The 26,005-nt window shown below is 38.2% G+C and overlaps 1 non-coding gene across 1 annotated transcript; it reads right to left on the bottom strand.

The window, feature by feature from the left end:
• Window positions 1-18,950: 18,950 nt before the first annotated feature.
• Window positions 18,951-19,056, bottom strand: LOC120891041 (U6 spliceosomal RNA). Its single transcript, XR_005735475.1, has one exon. It is a non-coding gene; the product is annotated as a U6 spliceosomal RNA (small nuclear RNA).
• Window positions 19,057-26,005: the final 6,949 nt, after the last annotated feature.

Here is a 26,005-nt window from a genome sequence, read left to right as displayed (position 1 = left end):
CAGTACGGAAGCCAACCACTAATTTCATCAAATTTGACTCAAAGTGTGTGTGTGTGTGTGTGTGTGTGTGTGTAGGGGGGAATTTAAATTGCTATCTTCATTACCATTCTTTTCTCAACTCCTGCCAATTACACCTCCGTCCATCCTATTCTCCCAGGCTACTTGTGCAGGTCACTAGTGCCCACCATGTTGCTAAATCCATGGTGACTTCTTGAATCATCCTATATATCCGATATTCAGCACAGCTCCCTTTGGGGGGTATTTTAAACGTTTTATTGTGAAAATTTGTAAGAAAAACACAAGGCATACCATTTATCCTTCATCTGGATCCACTTATTATCCAACATTTTACCATATTTGCCTTAGATTTTTCCATAAAAAATAGATCTATTATTATAATTGTTATTTTTCCTGAATTATTTCAGGATAATTTGGAAACATCATGACCCTTTGTCTCTAAATACATATGGCTCTATCCCCTAAGAACAAGGAAATGTATCACGGACACAATACTATTTTCCAAAAGATAGTCCATATTAGAATTTCTCCCCTTGTCTCAATAATTGACCTTTACTACATTTCCAACACAGGGTCCAACCCATCCAGGATCATGAGTTGCATTTAGTTGTCACGTTCACTCGATTTCCTTTAAATCTGCAATTCTTTCTCAGTTTTTCTTTGTTTTGCATTTTGACATTTTTGAAAAGTACCAAGCAGTCAACCTTGTGGAAGGACTGATGCTTTCTGGGACTAGATTCAGATTATTCAGTTATGGTATGGATACTACGTAAGTCATTCTGTGCCCTCAGCGCGTCACATCTTGAGGCATTGTTGTCACTTTGCCCCACCAGTGGTAAAGTTCGCTTTGATCATTTGATTAAGATTTGCTCTACTAGGTTTCCCCACTACAGAGGGGCTTTCCCCCTTTGTATTTAGTAAAAGATCTGTGGAAGGTCCTCTGATCTGGGGCCCCAGTGAAGCTTTACCACCCCCCTGATTTTTTATATCTGTTAATGTCTCTCTGAATCAATTTTGCAAAATGTTAGGCTTCTTATCTATCATTTCACCTCTGTTTTAGTTTTACTATAAGGAGAACTTTTTCCCTTTCTGCCCTTGATTGTTTGCTTTATATTAGAATGAACTAATGAATTTTTTAAACTCACTGAGTCAAATCCTAATGTTAGATTATCCCTAATTCAGTAAGTGGGAGCTCTTTTAGATTAATTCCTGTGACATTTTTGTTGTTGTTGTTGTACTGAAAGACTGGATATACCAATGGACAATGGACGAGCCATATATAAAACTAGAACTGAAGCTCTTAATCTGCAGCAACCAACCCAGGAAGCCAATTCTATATCCACCAAAAACAGCCCAGGGAGCTGATCTACTCTCTGTAAGTCAGACTTAAGGAAGTCTGGCATCTATCTCTAACAACTAATACAAGAAGTCAAACAATAAATCAGCCCCCAAATGGCCAGAACTTGATCAATCACTGGCAACTTTCCTAATTTTTGTTCTTGATTCGAGTTTAAGATCAACCAGACAAAGCCAAATACACTCTCCCCTAACCCATCAAATGGGACGCCCTGTTTCTACTTAGCCTACCTACAGCTTCCCCACACAGTGGCCTCCAATCGGTGCATAGCCAAAGGCTTTCCTTCCTTCTGCTATAGAACTTCCCCACCCCTCTACTTGGCTTTGAGTGTCAACCAAAACAAGTGAAGATGATTCATGTTTTTGTTTTAGTAACCTCAGAATGAATAGCCTTCATGTGTTCTCCTTTGGGTGGTCTTTGTTTATTGCCACAGTACACCTGCCATTTTGTTTACTGAGCACTTCCTAATTCATTGGCACAAGAAGTTCCACGCTCTGCTTGCACTCTCCCTGCCCCCACCCTGGAATCAGCCTTTTCCCTATGGAACCCATGTTCCTCTTTGTGGGAACTCATGTTTAGGAACGAGATCTTGGAGATAGTTGTTGCTCATTGTAACTGGGACCATTGTCTCCTTTTAAGGACTTCTCTGGAGGACTGTGACACTATACTCCTTAGGTTTTCCTCCTACTTTATTCAACATATCTTTGTACTTTTTGCTCTTATCCTTCTTTTAGCAAGTCTCAGTCTTGAGTCTTCTTCTCTTCTCTAGGACAAGATAATAAATTCAATATTTTTTAAGAAGTTTTACTGAGCACCTATGGTACAGCTGAAACGCATTAGATTAGATGACTGAAATCCTGGGTTTCGGCTCTAGTGTTGCTGACTAATTATCTGGCCCAGGGCAAGTCTCTTGAGCAAAAACTTTACTTCTTTATATGAAAAAGAGAAACAATAAACGAAATAATGTAAGAAAAAAGTACTTGATAAACAGCTAAGAGCTGCAAATAATAGTCAGGGACTCAAGGGCACTAAACTGTTCCCATCTTGTACATATTTTTCTAGGATCAAATGCATTAATACTTCCAGAGGGTTCTAGAGAGTGCGTGCATGTAGCAAGTTCCACATACATTTTTTTTTAATTGTCATTATTAACAATAATATTTTTACAACTGGTGATTTAGCTCATTTCCACCTTTTTTCTCTGAAAAGTAGAAAGCCTAATCTTTCCAGTTCAAAGCCAACCCTGTAACTCCAGATTTGAGTAAAGTGGACTTAAGATTCTTTCCTTCTCCTTTCCCATTCTTCCATGATCTTGGTTGGGGAGACAGAAGTGTGAATATGGGCAGAGGGTGAGTCTTGCTTGCTAGCCCCCATTGTGAGGGGCTCCTCCATTCTTTCCCTCTGCTCTCCGATGACATCTTTCAACCCCAGCGCACACCCCACTCCATTCTGCGACAGATGGTAACCTCAGGCATCAAGGTGTCCCAGATCACTCCCCCTCCTGTTGTTTTTTATTTGGATCGTCCAACCCTCTCTTCTTAGGGCTACAGAAGCTTTTGTCTAATCACCTCTCACCATGCTGAAAAGTGCAGAACTCTGTGGTGCAGGTAGGGAGTCCATCTTCCCAGGCATTTCACAGCACCCATTGCTGCTCCACCTCCCAGGTCATGTGGGACCTGACCTCCCCTCAGAGTCTTGCTATCTCCTCACCTACACTTTGGGGAGGCAGGTGATCCTTCCCCTCTTCTCTGAGACTCCACTCCACCTTCTACCCACAACTAATCTGACTTCTCTGTCAGTTCCCTGTGATTCCAACTGCACACCCACCCCTACCAAGAACACAGTCCAAATAGATGGGAGAGTTCAGCCTCTTCTCAGAGACCAGCATCTAAGCTCCAGACACATCCCCTCCTACTCTCTGTCTTCCCATCTGAGCCATCTATTTTGGGGAAGGAAAATATACTGACATCATCATGTATTCTTCCCTACTCTATGGTTTGGGGTTTAAAAATCTATGCTTCCTGATGATCAGAACCAAACTTTTAGAATAAAAACAAAATCAACAAGTAAACTTACATCCACCTTTTTTCTTCAAACTCTACTTTTAGGTTGAAACTTTGTTTTTAACACTTTTCTTTCCTTGTAGTTTTACTTATACCTACTTAGAAGCCCACAAGCTGGAAAATGGACTCTTTGCTCCAAGCTATACCCTCTGAGGACAGCTGCATTAATGGTGAGAAAAACAGTAATGGATATACACAAGAGCATGGGAAAATGGAACCACTGTTTCAAAATATTCCACTGTACCATAAACACAATAGCATTTTGGGGGGGGGGAACAATAGCTATTATTCTGGGACCACAGTTTTGATGTCTCAGCTTTGTCAGTTGGATCCAAACTATATCATCCTCTATCAACTACTATCAACCTAATCAACCTATATCAGTTTTGATTCCCTCTAAGTAAACTCCCTGACTCTTAACCACCTGAGATGGGGGTAGAGAGGATGCCCTTAACACCACGCCAGAAACAGGCCTGCCTGCAATGTTTGATTGGGAAGGGATGCAAGTACCCATTTTTAGAGCAGAGACCACCCAATGTGGACGGAACTTGGACCAAAGAATGAGCTTGGTCAACTAGCAAACTCCTGGAGGTGAGTTTCAAGACAGATCTTAAAACATGTAGATGTAGGTTTGCCCAAGAGAAAGGGGACAGAGATAGTATGTGCATGCAGCAGGCACTTAGGAGCAGAACTGCAGATGTGTTAGACTGCCCAGTGCTGACAGGCTGAGGATCATACTGATGAAGACCTTGAAGGACGAGCAACATCATTCAGGATCTGGGCAGCAGCATCAGGCATAGCTAGTATGTGTGGCAATGCAGAATATCTAAGGACTTCTTTAGGAAGTCTGATTCCTACACATCAACTAAGGATTGGGGTTTGTTTTAGTCATAGATTTTAGAGCAAGGAACTGTCTGATTTTATAAGCTAATTATGCTAGGGACCACCAGAAACCCAGTGTCCCAAAGATCAGTCTATCTGTGGGTCTTAGCTAAGACAGCTGTATTAGACAACTTTCTGTTGTTACTGGAACAAAACATTTGAGATGGTCAACTTGAAAAGAGAAAAGGTTTGTTTGGGCTCACAGTTTCAGAGATATCAGTTCATGCTTGATTTGTCCCGGTGCTTTTGGCAGCACATGGTGGCAGAGTGGGTCATAGAGCACTGAAGTTCAATTCATGGAAGCTGGGAAGGAGAGGAAGAGCAACATCCCCTTCAAGGGCACGACCCAATGACCTAACTTCCTTCCACTAGGCTCCACCTCTTACAGGCTCCACCAACTTCCAAGAGCACCACAGACTGAGCACCAAATCTCCAATGCATGGGCCTGTTGGGGACATTTAAAATCCAAATGAAAGAAGCAGGGTTAAGCCTTTGCTAGCCAAGTGCTTTGGCCTGGTTCAGGATCACCTTCGCTTCTCCCCTAGACTCCTCAGCTTCTTAGTTGGGCCCAGGCTTTATCCTACATGAACTGATATGAGCTGACTTCTGTTTAAAAACCTTCCATGGTTTCCATTTCCCCATGAATGAACTCCAGAGGCTCTCTCTGCTCTATGAACCCCACTTGTCTGGCTCCTTCTAATGGTGCCTGGTTCAGCTCAGTTCGCCTGGTTCTTTGAAAGGCAAAGCTCTCTCACCCTGCTCCAGGCTCTCTGGCTTTTTTGCTCCCCTAATATCACTTATACTAGGAATTCCTCTGTGTGTAACTCTCTTCCTCCAGGTCTAAAATCTCTGACTCTTTCTCACCCTCCAGATCCCAGATCAACATTCATTCCTTTTTCTCACCACCTCTACCTCACTCCTTCTCTTTTCCCATGACCTACACCACCTCTTCATCATGGTGTATTTATACTATCTCCATCTGATTGCCTCTATTTGTTGATACGCTTATTCCCTCTCTCTCCCCCACTAGAAGGTAGCTCCCTCCAGAGGTCTTGCTGCTTTGCTCATTGTTTCACCCTTAACGTTTGGGGTAGTTCTTGGCATAGAAGAGGGGCTCAATAATACTTAGTGAATGTTTGATAAATTCCAAGCCAATCCAATCCACTCCACTCTGTTGGTCCAAGATAACAAGGCAAAGCTCCCCTCCACATTCCCGCCATCCCTGCAGCATCAAAGATCATGGAGACAAAGGATGTTTCACTGTGCATAGTGGAACCATTGGATAGTGGTTTTCCAATTTGTTATATAACTGTGGAAGTTGTTTTTGATTTTTTATTTCAAATAAAATCTTACACAAAGGGTAATTTGTAAAAACAATAAAAAGAGAGCTGCTAGTGACAGCCAGGTTTCTCACTATTAGAGAAGGCTTACAAACAAGCCAGGGAGGAAGGCTGGAATGAACCCTGTGGTGTTGGATTAAACTTAGAAATATCAGCATAAACTCATCTTTGCTTATTTGCTTATATAAAAAATGAATATCGCTATGTGAGTATCCATGGGTTTGTGCCTACACATACATGTATTCCATAGCTCTGTCCCGTGAATGGACCTAGAAGCAGTAATGCTTCCTCAGTAGAGAGCACACTGAGTACCCAAATCTTGGTTTCTGAATGCCATTCTCCAATAAAAAGAACTAGGACTCCTTGGAGAAATGGCTGACTCTAGGGCTGGGGACGGGAGCACAGAGAGAGACAAGATGAGCCTGAGGCATCTCATAGTCACAGAGAGTGAAGAAGTGCTGAGAGAGAGAAAAACAGAGACAAAGATAGAGAGTCCCAAAGAGAATCTGAAAAGTAATAAGACCACACCAAAAAGGCAGGAGCCAAGGTTACAAAAATAATAGAAGGTAATCTAAAATAGAATTTTGCTAGTCCATACTGATATAAATAAATATCGAGTAAATAAATGGGGCAAGAGGCAAATTTCCAGTACCAAAGCATTCCCAAATGATTTACTTAGATCTTTCTTCCTGAAGGAGGTGGAGCATAACTCCTCATTCCTTCAGTGTGGACGGTGCCCAGTGACGACATTCCAAAGAGCACCATATGGAAAGGGCAGTGAGAGGGAGGAGAGCAACTCTAAGAGGCATGAAAGCAGCGCTTTGCCAGGTGGTCAAGGTCAACGGCAAAGTTAGTTGATAAGTCATGTTGGTGTGCGTGCCCTGGGTGCAGTGTGATAAAAATAGCACTTGGTCTTCGTCTTTCTACCCCACAAAACTCATAACCACAGTCTGTGAAAAAAAAAAAAAAACACCAGAAATTCCTACAAAGGACTTTCTACAAAATGCCTGGCTAGTATTCCTTGAAACTGTCAAGGTCATCAAAACCAAGGAAAGCCTGAGACACTTCCACAGCCAAAAGGGGCCTGAGGAGATGTGACGCCTTGTGCAGGGCAGTGTCCTTGATGGGCCCCTGGACAAGAAAAGGACCATGAAGTTAAAACCAGGAAATCTACATAAAATATGTCCTTTAGTTAGTAATAATGATCAATACTAATTCATTAAATGTACCATACTGATTGAAGATATAACTTACAGGGAAAACTGGGTGCTGAGTATATGGGAACTCTCTGTACTATCTTTGCAATTTTTCTGTAAACTTAAAACGGTTCTAAAATAAAAAGATTATTTTTTTTAAAAAGCTCACTTAACAGTATTTTAAAATGTGTGAATTTTATTGGATAAAAATAATACCTCAATTTTTAAAAATGAAAAAAAAAATTGAGGAACTTGAGAGATTTGCCCAGCATAGTTAGTGATAAAGCTAGAACGAGAATTCAAGTTGTCCTCTTCCATATCTCAGACTACCTGCTATGAACTGACTTGTTCCAATCCCAAAATTCATATGCTGAAGCCCTAACCCCCCAGTGTGAAGGTGTTTGGAGATAGGGATTTGGGCATTAATTGAGGCTATATGAAGTCTTAAGTGTAGGGCCCTAACTCAGTGAGATTGGTGGCCTTATAAGAGGAAGAAATCTCCCCCACCCCTCTCTCTCTCTCTCTCTCTCTCTCTCTCTCTCTCTCTCTCTCTCTCTCTCTCTCTCTCCATGCAAGCACGAAGAAAAGACTATGTGAGGATCAAGTGGCCATCTGCAAGCCAAGGAGAGAGCCTTATACCAGAAATTATATCCTGCTGGACCTTGATCTTTGACATTCCATTCTCTAAAACTGTAAGAAAGTGAATTTCTGTTGTTTTTGGCGTCTGGTATGTAGCACTATATTTTGTTACAGAAATCCAAGCAGTCTAATACATCACCTTTTAAAAAAATGATCAGTTTATTGAGTACTATGCTCCAAGCACTGTTTGGAGAGCTTTATAGACATTTAATCCTCACAGCAAACACAACTAGTGTTAAGGGATCTGTCACCTCCATGTTGTGCGTGAGAAATCTGAGGTTTAGAAAAGTTAACTCTCCTGGGACACACAACTAAGAGTTCAGGTGGGTCTCCCACTCACAGTTCCTTGATGGTAAGGCCTAAATTCTTTCAACCGCACCCCAGGGCATATGGAGCCATGTAATAGCTCCTTGAAGACAAAGCATCTGTGCAAGTTATTTGAAATTCTTCCACAAGGGACATTTGCCTCTTCTTCTTCGTTTATTAACTTATTCATTCAATTTTCATCGATATAGGCCATGGATATTTATACTTTGAGTTATAATCCAAAACTATTTTATTCTTTTTTGTTTGGATAGTTCACTTTGGGCTCCTTCCTTTGGCTTCTAAGTCATTTTTGACATATCACCATTATCCTATGTTTTGGTTCTTATGTTTTTTGAGTACTTCTCATGTTTTTGGTTCTTATGTTTTTGGCACTCCAAAACTCTAGGATCATCTTATGTATTTTCTGCCCAAGTCCTGGACTCAATTCCTTCTCCTTTTATTAGAGAATGGTCTTAGAAACCAAGATCTAGCGCTCAGTGTGGTTATTGCTATTCTTGTATCATTATTTCTAGGCTTCTCAGCTGTCAGAGAAATATATATGTGTATATATATACATATTTACATAAATAAAAATGTGTATATGTATATCCATACATACATGTGTGTGTTTATAGTAATCCATGTACATACACATCTATTCAGTATTTCTATGCATAACCATCTGTATGTATATTAAGATACACGAACATAGTCCTTACTGATATCTCCAACTCTAATCTGTTGCCACTTGGATCTTTCTGGCCTTCCTCTCCTTGCATATTCGAAACCTTCCCCTCCGATGGTAAGAAACTCAGCTCCCACCAGTCACGCCCATTTAACTTCTGTTCAATCCCAGTATCCTTGCTCAACCCTATCCGAACTGTTAACCCATACCCCATGAAAGACAAATTTTTCAGATAAGACCACAGTGCCTATTGACAGCGTTTAAAATTTGAGTTCTGCAAACTCTGATCATGTCAAAAATTACCCAGAGCAGGATCTTTTGCCACCACCCCCTTCAGTGAAATGGTTTCATACATTTGTAATACAGATAGATTGCTTTGTCACATCCCATCCCAAACTTGACCTCCTAAAAATTTGTATACATGAAGTTTCACTCTGTGCTGTAAAGTCCCACGGATTTTGGTAAATGTGTAGTGTCATGTATCTACATCATACTGAACAGTTTTGCTGCTCTGAAAGCTCCTGTTTTCCACCTATTCCAGCCTCCCACAAACTCCTGGCACCCACTTAGTTTCACCCTTGCTGTAGTTTTACATTTTTCAAACTGTCATGGAATTGGAATCATGCCGTATCTCCCTTTTCAACTGATACTAATGTACATTTAAGATTCCTTCATCTCTTTTCATGCCTTGAGAGGTCAAATTGTTTTATATTGAAAAATAGTATTCTATTAGGGATGTATCACAGTCCATGTATTCACTCACCTACTGAGGAGTATCTTGGTTGCTTTCAGATTTGGGTGATTACAAACAAAGCTGCTGTAGATATTTATTTCTGTGCAGGTTTTAGTGTGGATGTAAGTTTTCAAGTCAGTAGGGAAAATACCTAGAAGCATGATTGCTGGGTGATTGGTGGGACTATATTTAACTTTGTGAAGCTTCCAAAGTGGTTGTTCCATTTGGCATTCCTACCATGGAGAAGCGAGAGTTCCCATTGCCCTGCGTCCTCACCAACAATAGGAATTGACGGTTTTTATAATTTTAGCCATTCAAATAGGTGTGTAATGGTATTTCATTGGTATTTAAATCTGACATAGGATGTTCAGTGTCTTCTCATATGTTTATTTTCTATCTGTACATCTTCTTTAGTGAGGTATTTATTCAGCTCTTTTGCTCATTTTTAATTGAGTTGTTTGTTTTCTTATTGTTGTGTTTCGAAAGCCCTTTGTTATTTATGATAATAGTCATTTATCAGATATGCGTTTTTCTAATATTTTCCTCCCAGACTGTGGTTTGTATTTTCATTCTCTTAACAGTGTCTTTTTCAGAGAAGATGTTTTTGGTTTTCATAAAGTACATCTTATCAATTTTTTATTTCATGGATCGTGTTTTGAGTGTTATATCTAAAAACCCATCACCAAGCCAAGGTCATAGATTTTTCTCTCATAAATTCAGTTCTGACAAATATGTACTCATGCGTTATGGTTGAATAGTGTCCCCCCAAAAAGATATGTTGAAGTCCTAGTCCCTGGAGAATGTGATCTTATTTGGAAACAGGGTATTTGTAGATATAATCAAGTTATGATGAGACCATTATAATCCAATGTGGAGTCCTTATAATAAAGGGAAACTGGATACAGAGAGAATATGTGAACCTGGAGGCAAAGATTAAAGCAATGCCATCTACAAGCCAAGAAGGATCACCAAGGACTGATGGCCTTCAGCGGAAGCTGGGAGGGAGGCTAGATTCTCCCTCAGTGTCTTCAGAAAGAACCAGTCCTGCTTATGCCTTGATTTGGATTTCCAGTCTCCGTAAATAAAAGAATAAGGTTTTACTGTTTCAAGATATCCAGCTCATTGTACTCTGTTACAGCATCCCTAAGAGATCAAGATAGCATTTGTTGCCACCACCCCAACATAGGTATGTACCTTAGGGAAAGCAAAAAGTCCCTCCTGCTCTGTGTGATGGTTACTTTTGGCAACTTGACAAAATTGAGGATACCTATGAAATTGATAAAGCATACCTCCGGCTGTGTCTGAGGTTATCTCCAGAGGAGATTGGCATGTGAGTCCATGAATTGAGTGGGGAAAACCAACCTTGACCTTCCATCCAGTAGGCTGAAGTTTCAGATGGAATGAAAAACACAGAAGGGGAAGTTTCCTCTCCTGCACGCCCTCCCTCTTGTTTTTTGTGATGTCATCCATCGATATGTGTGATCACTCCATGTTCTTCAGCCTTGAACATGAACTTGCACCAGCAGCTTTCCGAGGGGCCTTTCAGACCTTGTTCATGGACTTCCTCTCATTTGGAAGCTTCTGACCTCTTTGTTTCCCTTGCTCTCCAGTCTGCAGACAGCCATTGTGGGACGTTAAGCCTAGGATCATGTGAACCAATGTATTCAATCCCTCATGATGACATATATTCCATGGGTTCTGTTTCTCTGGAAATACACTCTGTCCCACTCTGTGCCTCCTAAATGTAACCACCATTCTGGTTTCTATCAGCAGAGCTTAGCTTGCCTCTTTTAGAATATATTATAAACATAATCATAGAGGGGTACTATATTTTCTACAAACTCCTTTCACTCAACATAATGTTTTCCAGATTTATCTATGCTGTCACACATTCCAGTGGTTTCTTCGACTTATTGCTGAGTAGTATGTTTTTATTAATTTCCTAAAATCTGTTTATCCATTCACCTATTGATGGACAATTGGGTTGCTTCCAGTTTGGAGCTATTATGAATGAAACTGCTGTGAACATTATCACACAAATATTTTTGTGAATATATGACTAAATACTTAGTAGAATTGCTGGATCATAGAAAACTTGTATGTTTAACTGAATAAGAAACAAAACTCTTCCAAAGAGGTTGTAACATTTGCACTCTCACTCTTATAGTACATGCAGGTTGGCCTTGCTCCACGTTCTCACCAACCCTTGATATTGTCAGTCACCGTGGGTTATGTCATTGTGGTTTGGGTTTGCATTTCCCCAATGACTAAAAAATGTTGAGCACCTTTTCTGTGCTCAGGGGCCATTTATATAGCTTCTTCTAAGATAAGTCTGTGTAAATCTTTTGTTCATAGCTTACTGAGGTGCCTATCTTTTTGTTATTGAATTATAGAAATTATTTATTATTTATTGGTTTATTATTTTGTAGAAAGACCTGATCTGATTTATCAGATTTAATGCATGGTACATACTTCTAGCAGAATGTGGCTTTTTTTTCCATCTCATTGATGTTGCTTTCTGAAGAATAAATATCTCTAATTATATGAAGTCTAGCATATCAATTTTTTTTTTTTTTTTTAGTTTCTTTCTTTCATTTATTGTTAGTGTTTTGGATTTTTTTTCCAGTATCGAGGATTGAACTCAGGGGCACTCAACCACTGAGCCACATCTCCAGCCCTATTTTGTATTTTATTTAAAGACAGGGTCTCACTGAGTTGCTAAGCACTCCGCCATTGCTGAGGCTGGCTTTGAACTCTCGATCCTCCTGACTTCAGATTTCAGAGCTGCTGGGATTATAGGCATGTGCTACCACACCTGGAGTGATTTGAGATCTTGTCTTAAGAAATTTTGTTTGGTCCTAGGGTGCAAAGGTATTCTCGTGTGGTTTCTCCTATGACCTTTATAGTTTCCGCTTTTTTATTTAGGCTTATTCTTTCTCTCAAATTAATTTTTGTATGTTGTATAAGTGGGGGATTGACATTCATTTTTCTCCATATGAATAACCAATTATTCATAATTTGTTGAAAAGATCATTTTTTTTCCATATAGAATTACTTTGGGTGATTCTATTAGTCAGTTTTGTGTTACTAAATGAAGTACCTGAGGCAGCTAACTTACAAAGGGAAAAAAAAGGTTTATTTAGGTCACAGTTTTAGAGATTCAAAGTCCAAAATCAGGCAGCCCCGTTGATTGACTTCTGGCACAGGTGGTAAATGGTGGCACATTATGGTGGTAGTGTGTATAAGAACAGATAGTCACATCTTGAAGCCAAGCTGTAGTGTGAGTGGGGCAAATTGAAGCTTTCATACCAATCCTCTTGTAAGAACTAGCAAGGAGTTCCATGGGAACTACTGTCCAAAGACACAGTCCCAATGACCTAAGGAACCCCCATTAGGTTCCACCTGCTAAAAGTTTCACACCTTAGGATAGTGCCAACCTGGGGACCAAGCCTTCCATATACGGGCTTTAGCCAATTATATTCAACTTCCAATCCATCACATTTCCACATAGTTACAGTCTCCGCTTCCTTTTATTGCTTTCTGTGAAGGTGAATTTCCATACAACCGAATTTCTCTTCAGCTTAAAAAATTTTCATTAATATTTTTTTTAAATAAATTATTTATTTTCTTAAATTAACAAATAGAATTACATGTATTCATGATGTATGATGTGATAGTTTGAAATACATATGCATTGTGGAATGGCTCTATTTGACTAATTAACTTATGTTTTTCCTCACATATTTATCTTTTCTTTTTGGTAAGTACACTTAAAAATATATTCCCCTACAGGCTGGGGTTGTGGCTCGGCAATACAGTGCACGCCTAGCATTTACTAGGTGCTGGGTTTGATCCTCCACACCAAATAAAATAAATAAATATAAAGACACTGTGCCCAACTACAACTTAAAAAAATATATATATACTCTCCTAGCAATCTTCAAGTATATAATATATTGCTATTAACTATAGTCACCGTGTTTTTCAATAAATATCTTGAACTTATTCCTCCTGTCTAGCTGAAATTTTATATCCATTGTCCAACATCATCCCAACCTCATCCCCACCCCACCTGCCATTAACCACCATTCTACTCTCTGCTTCTCAGAGTTCAGCTTTTTTAGATTCCACATGTAAGTGGGATCAAGCGGTTTCTGTCTTACCATACATGGCTTATTCTCTGAACATAATGTCTTCCAGGTTCATCCATATTGTCATAATTAACAGGATTTCCTTCTTTCGTAAGACAGAATACTGGTCCATTGTGTATACTGACCACATTGCCTTTATCCATTCTGTTGATGGACACTTGGGTTGTTTCCATATCTTGGCTATTATGAATAATGCTACAATCAACATGGGAATGCAGACAGCTCAAACAAAATGATTTCATGCCCCTTGGATACACACACACACACACACACACACACACACACACACACACACACTCAGTAGTGCAATGCTGGATCATATAGTAGCTCTAATTTTATTTCTTGAGAAACTTCCAACTGTTTTCCATAATGGCTGTACTAATTTACATTCCCACCAACAGTGTGCAATAGTTGCTTTCCTCCATATCCTTGCCAATGCTTTTTATTTATTTATTTATTTATTTATTTATTTATTTATTTATTTATTTATTTATTTTGCCTTTTTGATAATACCAGTGCTAACACGTGTGAGGTAGTATCCTATGGTGGTTTTAGTTTGTATTTCCCTGATGGCTCACGATGTTGGGTGTTTTTCCATTTATCTTATGGCCAGTTGTATGTTTTCTTTTGAGAAATATTTATTTGGTTCCTTTGTCCATTTGTTAATTAAATCATTTTGTTATTATTAAGTATTTAAATTCTTTATATATTTTGGAGAGTAACCTCTTGTTAGATGTATGATCTGTTTTGTGTTACTACAGTGAAATACCAGAGGCAGCTAACTTACAAAGAAAAAAAGGTTTATTTAGGTCACAAAGAGATTCAAAGTCCAAAATCAGGCAGCCCCATTGATTTTTCTCCCATTTCATATATTGTATCTTTACTCTTGATTTTTTCCTTTACTGATCAGAAGGTTTTTAATTTCATTCAATGCAATTTATCTACTTTTGCTTTTGTCACCTGCATTTTTCTGGTCATATACAAAAAAAAAATTATCACCCAGTCCAATGTCATAGACCTTTCCCCTTTTGTTTTCTTCTAGTGGTTTTATAATTTCAGGTCTTACATTTCAGCCCTTCTTCCATTTTTAGTTTATTCTTTGTATATGGAGTGAGATAAGGATTGAGTTTCATTCTGCAGCAAACAGATTTCCCAACACTGATTTATTCAAAGAGACTGGCCTTTCCCCAGGGTATATTCTTGGCATCTTGGTAAAAAAAGATAATTGACCAGAAATGGGTGGGTTTCTGGAGCTCCACTCTGTTCCACTGGTGTATGTACGCATTTCCATGCCATTATCATGCTGTACTGATTACTGTTGCTTTGTGGTATATTTTGAAATCAAACAGTGTGATGCCTCCAGATTTGTGGGGGAGTTTGGTTTTATTTTTTCACTAAGATGGCTTTGACTGAGGCTGGGGATGTGGCTCAAGCGGTAACGTGCTTGCCTGGTGTGCGTGGGGCACTGGGTTCGATCCTCAGCACCACATAAAAAAAATTTTAAAAATAAAGATGTTGGGTCCACCGAAAACTGAAAAGTAAATATTAAAAAAAAATAAGGAAAAAAAAAGATGGTTTTGACTGTTCAGAGTCTTTTGTGGTTCCACAAAAATTTAAGGATTGTTTTTTCTTTTTTTGTGTGTGTGAAAAAAAAATGCCATTGGAATTTTAATGTCAATGCATTGAATTTGTAGAGCACTTTTGGCTATTGTGAATGTAGTATGGACATTTTAACAATATTAATTCTTCCAATCCATGAACATAGGATATGTTTTCATCTTATTTGTGTCCTCTTCATCAATGTTTTACAGTTTTCCATGTTTAAATCTTTCATCTCCTTTGTTAAATTTAGTCCTAAATAATCTATTTTATTTTAACTTGTGGATCTTATGAATAGGCTTGTTTTCTCGATTTCTTTTTTAGATGGTCTGTTGTTAGCACATAGAAATGGTACTGATTTTTTGTGAGTTGACTTTATATCCTGCAATTTTACTAAACACATTTATTAGTTCTAACAGTGTTTTGGGAAGTCTTTAGAGTTTTCTTTATCTAAGACCATGTTGTCTGAAAACAGGGACAAATCAACTTCTTCCTTTCCAATTTGGGTGCTCTTGAGTTCTTCCTTGTGTTAGTTAGCTTTGTAATGCTGTGACCAAAATACCTGTCAGGAACAAGGTAGAGGAGGAAAAGTTTATTTTGGCTTATGATTTCAGGGGTTCAGTTCATGGACAGCTGACACCACTACTCTGAGCCTGATCGAGGAAGAACATCATGGTGTAGGGGTGTGGAGGATGAAATTGCTCAGCTCTTGGCAGCCAGGAATGAGGGGGGTAAGAAAAAAGCACCAGGGTTAAAATAATAAATCCCATCCCCAAAGACCTATTTCCTCCAGCCATGCCTCACCTCTCTACTGTCACTAACCAATTTATCCAAATTATTCATTTATCAAATGGATTAACCCACCAAATGAATTAATCCATTAATTAATTAGGTTAGAACTTTCATAATTTCATCATTTTACTTCTGAACATTCCTACATTAATAGGAGCTTTGGGGGATACCACATAGCTAAACCGTCACATTTCTCTTGTTTAATTGTTCTGGCTAGGACTTCTGGTACTACGTTGAATAGAAGTCGCAAGACTGAATGTTCTTGTCGTCTTTTTTGATATTAGAGGAAAAGATTCACTGTTATGACTGCTGAGTATGTTAGTTGTGGAATAATATATAAGGCCTTTATTTTGTAGAAGTACATTCCTTTAAACCTAACTTGTTGATAGTTCTTATCATGAAAGAATGTTGAATTTTGTTAAATGCTTTTTCTGCATCTATTGAGGTGATCATATGATTTTTTTCCTTTATTCTGTCAATGGAATGATTTATATACATGAACCATCCTTGCATTCCAGGAATAAATTCCACTTGATTTTGGAAAATGACTCTTTTTATTACTGTTAAGTTTGGTTTATTAATATTTGTTGAAGATTTTTACATTTATGATCATCAGGGATATTGGCCTGTAATTTTCTTTTCCTATAGTATCCTGGTCCAGCTATCAGGATAATGATACCTGGTCCAGGTGTCAGGATAATGTTTGCCTCATAAAATGAATTTGTTAATGTTCTCTCCTCTTCAATATTTTGGAAGTTTTAGGGCCATTATTAGTTCTTTAAATGTTTGATAGAATTCAGCAATGAAGACATCAGGCTCTGGGCTTTTATTTGATGGAAGATTTTTATTATTGATTCAACTTCCTTTCTCATTATTGATCTGTTCAGACTTATTTTTTCATTTTTCAGTCTTGGTAAGTTGTTGGTTCTAGGAATTTCCCTAGTTTTTCTAGGTTATTCAATTTATTGGCAGGTAATTTTTTACAGTGGTCATATTTCTTTGCATTTCAGGGTATTACCATAATGTCTTATCTTTCATTTCTGATTTTTATTTATTTGAGTCCTCTCTTTTTTCTTAGTCTAACTAAAAGATTTGTTAATTTTTTAAAAAAATTCGTAATTTCATTGATTTTTTCCCTATTGTTTTTTCAGTCTACTTCATTTATTTCTGTTCTGATGTTTATTATTTTCTTCTACTATTTTGGATCTAGTTCATCCTTTTTCTAGTTTCTTAAGATCTAACATTAGGTTATTTATTTGAGATTTACTTGTTGATATGTTTCTGGCTACGAATTATACTTTTAGAATTGCTTTTGCTGCATCTCATAAGTTTTGTTATATTGTGCTTTCATTTTCATTTGTCTCAAGAAATTTTAAAATTTCACCTTTAATTGATTATTTGGCCTATGCTCATTCTTGTTGCTTATCTACATATTTGTGAATTTTCCAAATTTTTTTTCCTACCAATTTCTAATTTTATACCATTGTGGTGTGGAAAAATGTTTAATATTATTTCAGTCTTCTTAAATTTGATAAAACGTTTAATATTTCTTTTGTGATCTAACACATGATTTATTCTGGAGAGTGTTCTGGTTGAGAAGATAAGCATGCTGCTGCTGTTGGAAGGAATGTTGTGTATATTTCTGTTAGACCTGTTCGCTCTAACATGTAGTTCAAATCCAGTGTTTTCTTATTGACATTATGTCTTGATGATCTATCCATTATTGACAGTGGGATATTGAAACCCCCTATGAATATCTTACTGAAGTTCATTTCCCCCTTTAGATCTTTTAGTATTTGCTTTATACAATTTTCTCCAATATTGAGTGCATATATACTTGCAATTGTTTTATTTTCTTGATTGATTGATGCCCTATATCATTATGTAATGAACTTCTTTGTCTCTTTACAGTTTTTGGCTTAAAGTCCATTTTATCTGATGTAAAAATAGCTATCACTGCTCTACGTTGGCTTCCATTGGCATGGAAGGTATTTTCCCATATATTCTTTCTCAATCTATGAGTCCTTAAAGACAAATTGAGTCTCCTATAGATGGTTGCTATAGTTTGGTTCTGGACTGTCCCCCAAAGGCACATATGTTAATAGCTTGGTCCTCAGTTTGGTGTTCTTGGGAGGTGGCAGAACCTTTAGAAAGTGGGGTCTAGTGGAAGGAAGTTCTGTCATTGGGAGCATGACTTTGAAGGGTACATGGGGACCCTGATCCCTTGCTGTCACTCTCCATCCTGCACTTCTACCATTGTGTATTATGCAGCCATGGGCCCCAAAAAACAACAGGACTAAGTAACCATCCATGGACTAAAAACTTGAGCCCAAAGAAACCTTTCCTCCAAATAAGTTTATTATTTCAGGTTATTTTGTTACAGTGATGCAAAGCTGAATAACACAGCAGCACACAGTTGAGTCTTATTTTTTAATCCACACAGTTATTCCATGGATTTTGATGGGAGAATTTAATCCATTTACAATCAAGATAATTAAAACTTACTACAACCATTTGGTTGTTTTCTGTTTGCTTTGTAGATCCCTTGTTACTTTGTAACCTTTCTTGCTATCTTCCTTTGTGTTTCGTTTGTTTTCTGTGCTGGGATGATTAGGTTTTCTTGCTTTTCATCTTTGGTAATATGTACTATAGGTTTTTGTTTTGTGGTGAACATGAGGCACGTTTGGAACATCTCATGGTTTCAACAGGCTACTTTTAAGCTGATAACAACTCTGCATTTAAAAACTATACTTTTGCTCTCCTGTACATTTTCTGTTGTTGATATCCCTGTACCTTTTTATATTGTATGTCCCTTGAATTATCATAGTTATTATTATTTTTAATAGTTTTGTCTTTTAGTCTTCATACTAAAGATATATATGTGATTTACAACTCACCGTGACGGTGTTGGCATCTTCTGGATTTCACTACACATTTTTACCAGTGGGGTTTAGACTTTTATGTGTGTTCATGTGGTTAATTGGCTCCCTTTAGTTCAACTTGAAGAGCTCCCTTTGGTGTTTCTTACAAGGCTGGTTCCGTGGCCGTGAACTCCCTCCGTTTTTGTATATCTGGGTAAATCCCTATCTCTTCTTCATTTCTGAAGGACAACTTTGCCGGGCACAGTATTCCTTATTGATGGTATTTTTCTTCTTTCAGTACTTTCAATATATCATCCCACTGTCTCCTAAAAATGTGGAACATTTGATGAACTTTCATGTTACCCTCGAGCAGGGGCTAGGCTATCTTCTCCTTAACCTTCAAACTTCAGTGCATGTGCCGCCAAAGCAAGCACTAGCATTTCTTATAATCACATCACCCGATGGCTTATTATTTCACCTTTTGTTTGTCAAAAAATATCTTTTTTTTTTCATCTTCTTTTTTGAATGGTGTTTTCACTTGATACAGAATTTTAGGTTGACAGGTTTTCTTTTTTCTTTTAGTATTTTAATAATGTTGTCTTCTGGTTTTATTTATTTATTTGTTTGTTCAGATGAGGAATATAACCGACCGCTTTTCATATCTTCTGTTCATTTGTGTTTTTCGGGAATTTAAGTTCGGTGTGACTAGACGTGATTTTATTTGTATTTATTTTGGAAGTATGTTGACATTTTCTTGATCTGTTTGGGACGGGGGAATGTTGCTGGTTAAATTTTGAAACTATTTGACCAATATTACTTCAAATCTTTTTCTGACCCATTCTCTTGCTCCTCTCCTTCTGGAGCTCTAGTTGGTCTTTTTCATAAATATTTGATACTGTCTCAAAAACCCCTGAGGCTGCTCACTGTTTTCAACCTTTCCCTCCTTTATACTTCCATTAAAAGGATTTCTACTGATCTCTCCTCCAGTTCACTGATCTTGACTTCTTTCTGCAAACCACCATATTTTCTGATGATTTTTTTTTTTTTTTTGCATTTCAGATATATATATATTTTTTTAGTTCTAGAATTTCCCTTTGGTTGGTTGGTTGGTTGGTTGGTTTTCCCCTCAGTACTAGTTTTCTTCTCAAGCTCCTCATCTCTTCGTACATGAAGTACATTTTCCCCTATTGGTTTGTCATCACATTTATCATAGTCATTTTAAAATTTCTTCTCTTGGCTCATTCAGACTGCTGTAACAAAAACCTGGAGGCTTATCGGAAACAGAAATTTATTTCTCACCATGCTGGAGGCTGAGAGGTCTAAGACCATGTGCGGCAGCTATGGTATTTTTTGAGGGCCTGCTCCCTCATCAACAGTGACTTTTTAACTGTGTCCTCACATGGTGGAAGGGGACAGTCACCTGTCTGGGGTCTCTTTTATAAGGACACTAGTCTCATTCATAAGGTCTCTGCTCCCACCTCTCTCTGGCCTACCTTCTAACACCATCACATCGGTATTGAGTTTCAACACGGGAAGTTTAAGGTGGCACAAGCATTCCGATCACAGTGATTCCCTTCTGCTGATTTCATTACCTGGTGCGTTAGTCACTTAGTTTTTGTTAGCTGATTTTCCTCTTCACTGGGTTACATTTTTCTGTCTCTTCCTATATCTGGCAGCTAAAATAAATTCTATTATTCTTTGAGATCTCTGCATTCTGTTGTCTTTATGAAGAGCATTAAGGTGTTTGCATCTTTGTTTAGTAGGGAAAGTAAATTATCACCAGACGCTCTTAACCTTAGAGGGGCTTGGTTTTAGGCTTTGTTAGAGCAAGTCTGTTTTGATTTTCCCTTCTATCCTTGGGTAAATCCCTTCATCTTGGAATGTGCAATTTAATCCTGGGATGTGGTTCCTCTAGAGTTTCAATGCATAGCTTGAGGGCCTTCACAGGGCCTTCTGATTCTATGGGACTCGGACTTTGAACTCTGCCTCAATAATGGGAAGCTACCGAGTCCTCTGCTCAGGGTTCGCCTCTCTTCTGAGTTCCAGCTGGTGCTTTTCCCATAGGCTCCTTGGAGTCTCACCCCATATTTTCAGGGTTTGGGTATCAGCCCGATACACAGATGCAGAAGCTCCTTCATTTCTGGGTTTTTGCCCCTTCAATTTCCAACCATTCTCAGGGGCCCAGCCTTATCATCTGACTCCTCAATACAGCTAGGCTTCTTGCTTCACCTGTGTCTCAAGCACCCTATTGCACTGCGTGGACTGGGGCCAGCCCTTGAAAAGCTGGATTAAAATGGATCTCAGTCATCGTGGTTCTCTTTTATCAAGGTCAATCCCTTTCAGTTCTGCCTGATGTTGATAATTTTCCAGTACCTTCAAACCATTATTTTTTTTTCTCTTTTGTCAAGAGTTTATAATTAGTATCAATAGGAACATTTTATAATTCAAGCTACTCTTCTTTTGTCTTAAGATGGAGATTTCCTGGTTTACCAGTTTTCAAACAAAGATTGTTTTCTGCTCTATGAGGTTTCTCCCCTCTCTGTGTGAAAATTAAATAGGAATGTATATTAGTCATTCTTGCGTTGCTATATCAAAGTACCTGAGCCTTGGTAACTTAAAAAAGTAAAGAGATTTATTTGGCTCAAGACCTAACTGCAGGGCACAAACAGCATGGCACCAGCATCCTAGTGAAGGCCCCTGGCTGTTACAACATGGTGGAGAAACAGAAAAGGAATGGCTGTGTGTGGAGGAGACCAAGCACATGGGGTGGGCTCTCAAGGTACTAGTTTAGACCCCTGAAGTCTAGAACTCCCATGAAATATTAGTCCATTTGTGAGGGTGGTGCAGTTACTGACTTCATCTCTTAAAGGTTAAAGATCTTATCTTCTAAAGGGAGGGGACCAGGAAGGGTCGCTACCTTCTAAGTGACTGATGGAGAGACCGGTACCCCCTTCCCTGGATTATCCTGGTGGTAAGGAAGAGGGGGAAAGGGCTGCCGGTGAGACCTGTGGTTTTCTTGAGTTACCAACAGCCATCACACCTTCCTGTAGCAAATTCCTGTGTCTCTCTGGCTAAAAGACTGGGATCAAATAATATATATCCCCTTAAATTTTCTCCTTCGTCCCCAAATTGGGGGGGGGGGGCAGGTCGAGAGGAATAGTAGTGGTTTGTTTATTCTCCAAACGAGGGAAAGCTCTAGCAAAAGGTCACGATTCCTTTATAAAGGGCCTTTCACCAAGTGAGTGAGGCCATCATAAAATTTATAACCCAAAGCAATCCCCTTGGGAGAGTGAAAGGGGACTCTGCTGATAACTGTGATGGATTCAAACCTTGAACTCTGGAAACTGGAATGTATGTAGATAACATTATGCTTTTGGGTGTCGTTGACTAATTTCTCATAAACATTCCTGATATTTTAGGGGGAAAAATATTAATCAACCAAATCACCAGATACCTAAGGGGAAACCTTTTCTTACTCCTCTATGGAGACTTCCCTTTCTCAGGATTTTGGTGGGGGACTTGCCCTCACTGATGCTCGGGGCTCAGAGAGGGTTGCCTGTGCAGAGCCAGCAGGGAAAAGGACCAATGTGGTCACTTTTGTCAGAAGCACTCAGCTGTGAAGGCCAAGACTTGAGCTCAGCTCACCTTCTCCAAAGTCAAGGACTCTCTGCCCCTCATTGAGCTGCGTCCTGCCTGGCTAATATCTGTTTACTCACAAAGGCCCTGCAAAAGGTCACTGCCTTCCCCCAGAGGTGCTGGTTTGCATGTAATGGCGCTTCAAAGTGACCCTCCTCTCCTCTATTTCAATTCAGCCCCAGTCCCACCCGAAGCCTTAGTCCCAAGCAGAATATTTCAGACATAGACTTATTATATTCATCTTGCTCTTTTCTGAACAAGTGCACCTTCCCATACTGTTAGTCCTTCTTTATGATCCTTTCTGTCTGATGAGATATTACTCATTTTTCAAGTCTCTGCTTAAATATCATGGGCTCCATGAAGACTTTTCTGATACCCCTCCCCTCCACAATGGCTTCAGATATCAGAATCAATTAGGATTTGGTTCTACTCATTTGATTTTCAAGAAACATGGCAGTTGTTCGAACTATTTGCCTCTCACATGGACATCAGAAGGTCAGTTGTCCAAGGCTGGTATGGTGGCTTTCTTCATGCCACCAGGGATTCAAGTGCCTGTCTTTCTGTCTTATCGTCCTCAGAATGTGGCTTTCTTTTCAATGTCATGTTCAAGGTAGCTGCTAGGCTATGGATGTATGTCCATATGACAGCTGAAGACGAAATTGTAGGAAAACAAAAAGAAGTTTTTGTAGGTGTTAGGTTTCTTTTGTGTTAATGCTGCAAATTACAGGAAAAGATTGTCCCCTATGTTAAACCAACCTTGAATTCCTGAAAACAGTCCACCTTGGTCAAAATGTATTCTGGATGCCACTTCCTAATGCTTTCAGATTTTTAAAAATGATTTTTGCACCTGTGACATTCATGAGTGAAAAGACTGTCATTTTATTTTCTTACACTGTTTTATCAGGTTTTGATGTCATGAGAATGCTAACTTCATAAAACTGAAGGAGCTCCTCTTTCTTTTTGACACTTTGGAATCATGACACAAAATTGGAATTATTTGTTCTCATGAATGTTTGGTAGAATCCACTGATAAAACCTTCTGTACCTGGACTTTTCTATATGAGAAGAATTAGCTATTAATTCAAGTTCCTTTAATCATAGTCCTATAATCACAGAATTATCTGGTTCTCCTATTTCTTCTTGATAAGTTATATTTTCTAGGAGTATGTTCATTGTATCATTTTGTTTCACAAAAGATAACATCTTGAGTTCTTTCTTCCAGGTCACTGATTCTCTCTGCATCTACATTTACTCAGCAGCTATAGTCATTTATTAATCCATCAGTTATAAGTTATCTCTATTTCAATAATTATTTTTTGTGATTTCCTCTTTTTTTAAAATCTGGTTGTTCTTTTGATGTTTTTGGACATTTCACAGCTTTTTTGAGATATAAGAGACACACAATAGATAACAATAAATGGTACATTTTTGGCATATAATTTGATAAATTTTGACCTATATTTGTATACTTGTGAAACTATTGTCACAATCAAGAAAATGAATATGTACATCATTCCCCCCAAATTCCTTTGTTCCTTCCGCAACCTTTCTGATCTTCCTTACCCACCTTTTCTCCCAAGCAACCACTCACTACCTACTGCAAAATTCTAAAAATTTTCATTTCATAAAATTTCAACAAAAGCAACCTTTTGTTGCTTAGGTTCTTTCACTCATTATTGTGATATTCATTTATATTCTTACATTCTGAGTAGTGTATTTTTATTGCTGAGTAGTATTATACTGTATGAATATATGACAATTTATCTTTTCAGTCATTTGATGGGTGTTGGATTGTTTCCAGTTTGAAGTTATTACAAATAAAGGTGCTATGTATATTTATACACTAGTCTTCATACAGACATATGCTTTCAGTTCTACTGAGTGAAATGACTAGATTCTATAACAGATGAATGTGTGACCATTTAAGAAACTGGCAACTCTGGGCTGGGGATATGGCTCAAGCAGTAGCGCGCTCGCCTGGCATGCGTGCAGCCCAGGTTCGATCCTCAGCACCACATACCAACAAAGATGTTGTGTCCGCCGAGAACTAAAAAATAATAAAAAAAAAATATATATATATATATAAAAAAGAAACTGGCAACTCTGTTCAGAGTGGTTCTACCATTTTGCATTCCTATATAAGGGTTCCAGTTGTTTCACATCTTTGCCAGTGCTTGGTATGGACAGGCTTTTTAATTTTAGACACTCAAATAGATGTATAGAAGCTTCTCATTTGCATTTTCCTAATAACTAAGGGGTTGGGTCTCTTCTGTACCTCTCCCTCTCCCTCTCCCTCTCCCCCACTCCCCATCTCCTGGTCAAGCTAGCTAGAGATTTATCAACTTTATGATCATCTCAAAAAACTAGTTCTCAGTTTTGTTGATTTATTTTTTTCCTTGTTTTCTATTTCATTGATTGTTACTCTGATTTTTACCATTTGTTTTCTGCTTACTTTGAGGTTTCTTTGCTCTTTGTGTTCTTCTCTCTCTCTCTCTCTCTCTCTCTCTCTCTCTCTCTCTCTCTCTCTCTCTGCTTGGGGAGCACAAACTAAGGCATGCTGGGCAAAAACCCTCTACCACTGAGCTACATCCCCAGCCCCTATTTTCTAGGGGTTACAGGTATGTGCCACTGCACCTAGCAAGACTTTCCTTTTTAATATAAGAACATATAATTAATATGTTCTTCTATAACATATTGATTCTCTGTCTATTGTTCTAACAATTGAGAAAGTATTATAGAAATCTTTGGCTTATTATTTTGGATTTGTTTATTTCTCCATTAGGTTCTATCAACATTATTTATTTCTAAGCACTACCTTATCAGCATCCCACAATCTTGATCTGATGCCTTTTCATTCATTCATTTCATTCGTTATTTATCTTGGAGGAGATAGTGGAAATTAAATCCAGGGCCATTTTACCACCTAGCTTCCTAGTTTTACCATCTAGTTTCCTTTTATGTTTCTTATATGAACTATAGGTTATTTACAAGTGTGTTATTTAGCTTCAAAAATTTGGATATTTTCCATATGTCTTTCTGTTATTAATTTCTCATTTAATTGTTGTCTGAGATTATACTTCTATTAAGTAAATCCTCTTAAATGGATTAAGATTTGTTTTGCAGTCCAGAATTTGGACTATTTTGGAGAAAGTTCCTCATACACTTGTAAAAAATATCTACTCTTCTGTTACCTGGCTGAAGTGGTCCATAAACATCACTGGGCTGGTCAAGGGTGCTGTTCAAGTCTTCTATAACATATTGATTCTCTGTCTATTGTTCTAACAATTGAGAGAGTATTATAGAAATCTTTGACTTATTATCGTGGATTTGTCTATTTCTCCATGAGGTTCTATCGATTTTTATTTCAGGTATTTGTTGCTCCATTATTAGCTGCATAAATATTTAGGCTTATTATGTCTTCTTGATAAATTGTCCCTTTAATCATTATGAAATAATGCTCTTTATTCTTGGTAATACTTTCCACCCTGAAACCTTCTTTGATGCTCATGTAACCACTCGAACTTTCTTTGGATTAGGATTAGCATGATGGCTCTTTTTCTAGCTTTTTATTTTTAACCCTATTTTGTCCTTATATTAAAGAGAGTTTCTTGTAGGCAGCATGGAGTTGAATATCATCTTTTAAAAAACATAATCTGATCATCTGTGCCTTTTAAAAAAAATTTGTTTAATTTGTTCTTTTTAGTTAGGGTGTTTAGATCATTTGAAATTTAGTGTTGGGGCTGGGGA

Source organism: Ictidomys tridecemlineatus, chromosome 11 (assembly GCF_052094955.1).
Source record: "Ictidomys tridecemlineatus isolate mIctTri1 chromosome 11, mIctTri1.hap1, whole genome shotgun sequence".
Lineage (NCBI taxonomy): Eukaryota > Metazoa > Chordata > Mammalia > Rodentia > Sciuridae > Ictidomys > Ictidomys tridecemlineatus.
The sequence above is the reverse complement of the archived record's forward strand: the minus strand, read 5'-3'. Positions and strand labels throughout refer to the sequence as shown.